The following is a 3,715-nucleotide window of genomic DNA, read 5'->3' on the forward strand; positions in this document are numbered from 1 at the left end:
AAATGAACTTTTCCACGACATTCTAATTTATTGAGATGCACCTGTATATATATATATGGATACATACATGCATATATGTATGTATGTATGTATACATGTGTATATATATATATATATGTATATATGTAAATATATATATATGTATATATGTATATATAGGTGTGTGTGTGTGTGTGTGTGTGTGTGTGTAATTCTCTGCAGTTTCAGCTGAAATAAATACTCCCAACAACTTTTTAAATTCCTTTTCACAGAAATTTTGATTGTGGGGCGAAATATTGAAAGACTATTAGCTCAAATGTCAAAGAAGCAAGTTGAAATAGTTGCTTCATTTGCTTTAGTTGTGTAGGGAAAATGTCACCATAAGCATTTTGTGAGACTGGGCTGAAACGTTTCTACATATAAATTCTATGCATATAATTCCATAACATCTGTAGTTGGTGGAATATGTCTGTACCTCCACATTGTGGATATGGGTAATTCCACCTCCCATCTGTCTGGCATTTGATTGCATGTTGGCCATAAAACCTCATGTTGTCATCAGTGCATCGAAAAACCAAGATATGTCCAGGTTTATAAGGTGAAGTGAAGCTTGGATATCCAAATAAAATTTCTATATTTTTGAGTTCTTGCTCCTGACAGGTACCATCTGTGTACAAGAAGATAATTTATTTTTGAATACTCAACAATACATTAACAATAGTCATTTTTATTAGTATTACGTTAATATAAAATTCAATTGATGTGTTGTCATAGTTGCACACATACACCAATAATTTAACTATGACTTGAAACATGGATCATTCAATCAGAATGTATGTTGCATCTTACAAATGAAAAGTATTTATAGAGATTTATGATGCAATAAACTAAAATCAAGCTGTACCTAGCTCAAATGTCAAAGAAGCAAGTTGAAATAGTTGCTTCATTTGCTTTAGTTGTGTAGGGAAAATGTCACCATAAGCATTTTGTGAGACTGGGCTGAAACGTTTCTACATATAAATTCTATGCATATAATTCCATAACATCTGTAGTTGGTGGAATATGTCTGTACCTCCACATTGTGGATATGGGTAATTCCACCTCCCATCTGTCTGGCATTTGATTGCATGTTGGCCATAAAACCTCATGTTGTCATCAGTGCATCGAAAAACCAAGATATGTCCAGGTTTATAAGGTGAAGTGAAGCTTGGATATCCAAATAAAATTTCTATATTTTTGAGTTCTTGCTCCTGACAGATACCATCTGTGTTTAAAGAAAAAAGAAGGAAAGAAAGAAAAAGATTAAACATTTAATTTTCAACAAATAATTTATTTGTGAACACCCAAAATGTATTAACAGTAGTTTATAGAGTGTCTTGTAGGAGGAAAAAAAACAGCAACATCAAACCAGATAACATTAAATGTCACTGGTGCTTGTATTTAAGTTTTAATGTTATTGACGTTACATTTGGGCCCTGCATACATAAGGTGATCGATGATTTGATTTGAGAGTCAATTAAAATCTTGAATTTCACTCTTTTCATCATACAAAGTGGTCACATCATTTCAGAAATCTTGGATAATACTGCTGGATTACTTTTATGCTAACTTTATATCCTTTTTTGTGCTTGAAACTGTTCGACTTCTTTGACTATTATTGCATGGACAAAAACAGATGAAACATTCTGAAAATTTGCAAAGCAATCATAGAAGTACATGAGGTGAACTATTAATTTGGAATTATTGATTTTAATGATTATCTCTGGACCCGGATACGGGTCCAAAACTATGTTAAAATCTATGTTATAATGTTTACACTTCTGTTTTAAAGGCTTCCTTATATGGTATCAGCCCACATATGGTATAATTTGAAAGCTTTCTAATCTTTTTCAAAGAATACCATAACTTTTGGTTTTATGATACATAAAGTAGTCAAATTAAGCTTAAAAATGCATTCGTCCCAGACACTAATTTTCGCATCGCTCAGAGCGTGCGTGTTTACTGAGCGCCTGTCGAAGTTCTACAGATTAGGCACTTCTGTCATGCTGCGCAGACTGTCACTCAAGCGTGCAGGCCATTCACAGCCGAGAAATTTGTCCGGTGTTTCCCTGTATATTTATAGTTTATGGACTGTTTTGATGTCGATAATGGCATGTGCAAAAGGAAAAGCATCGAAGGCAGCGAATAAGCGATCTTTGAAAGCGAAACTGAAAGAAAAAGAGATGTAGCGTCGGACAGTGACACAGTGGAGAACAGAGGACCCTGCATTTGGTAAGCGCATCCATATGCATTTACAGTGCTTGTACTTATTTTATATTTTTTTGTATTTTTTTATAGAATTATTATTATTTTGAAATGTGAAAGTACAGCAAACAATCTGATAAACTGTTTTTTTGACAAAAAAAGTACAGTACAGGATGCAGTATAAAAAAATGGAATAAAAATACCAATTCAGTAATTGATTTTGTGAAATGGATATTTTTATTAAGCAAAAACTGTGTGCATAAACAGTGAATTCTTTGTTTCAGTTTCTGTTGAAGATTAGTGAGCAGCAGCAGCAGCAGCTGACATCTCATCTCCAGGAGGCAGGTGGGATGCTGAGGTGATGCTCAACTCAGGGGGCAAAAATTATGCACATTTAAGTAATGATATAAAGCTGGAGGATGTGGATTCTGTTTTAGATTGTATTAGACCACATAGATTTTATCATTTAAAATCATTTAAAATATTGTGTCTCCTGAAAGAATACAACTGATTGTATAAAACACAAAAAAATAATATTTGATCTAATTATTCTATGCCATTTTGTATATTACTAGAAAAAGACAAAAAATGTAAAATCATTCAATCAGTAATCAAGGAAAAGTACTATGGTACATTGTCAAATAGGATTCTTGGGGTAATGTATTTTATAAAACCTGTTTTTGCAAAGGAAACTTGTAGAAAAAAATTAAAGTATATATATATATATATATATATACACACACACACACACATACATACTCCCATCAGTTATAATTCAATAACTCCTGTTTAGAAGCTGTTATGGGAAAAATTATTTTTTTCTGATACATTTTGGCACCTAGTGGAATCAAACAATATAAGTTGCAGATAGCTGCTGCAAATATAACCCGAATAACAAATTTTCACAAACAAAATTCTGATAAAAAAATGAACAAGCGCCTATTTTTTGTGTTTATTGTAATATTATATATACATATATAATGTTATTTATGAAGAATTACAATCTGATTTTGTATTTCAAGGGGTTTTCTATAAAATGACACCATTTATTTAATTTATTGTATGTGTGTAGGGTAAACAAATAAATTTAAATTTGGGTATGCCAAATCCAGGCGGATACCCCCTAAATAACCCAAGTGCTTAAGGGGTTAAAAAATATTTAGACAAATATTGTAGAATATGCTGGCTATTTATCCGTTATTAGCTATAACAAAAACATATTGGCTTATCTGTATAAAAAAGATCAAGCTGTAACATACCTGTGCATTGCTGTACGCCTGTCCACTGGCCCTGGGAATCACAGGTGATTTGTACAGGTTCTTCTGGTTCAAATCCAGAGCGACATTTATATTCTATTCTTGAACCGATTTTGTAGTTTATTCTCTGACCTCCCATAATCTCTGCATTTGGGATTCTTGGTGGGTCACACATCATTTCTAATATATATATATATATATATAAACAACCAAATATATATAAATATATATATATA

The 3,715-nt window shown here is 32.1% G+C and overlaps 1 pseudogene; it reads right to left on the minus strand.

Moving 5' to 3' along the window:
• LOC107715717 (complement factor H-like) overlaps nt 1-3,715 on the minus strand; it is a 13,928-nt pseudogene that overhangs the window by 2,964 nt on the left and 7,249 nt on the right.

The sequence above is a fragment of the Sinocyclocheilus rhinocerous genome, unplaced genomic scaffold (assembly GCF_001515625.1).
Source record: "Sinocyclocheilus rhinocerous isolate Xijiao unplaced genomic scaffold, SAMN03320098_v1.1 scaffold450, whole genome shotgun sequence".
NCBI classification, from domain to species: domain Eukaryota; kingdom Metazoa; phylum Chordata; class Actinopteri; order Cypriniformes; family Cyprinidae; genus Sinocyclocheilus; species Sinocyclocheilus rhinocerous.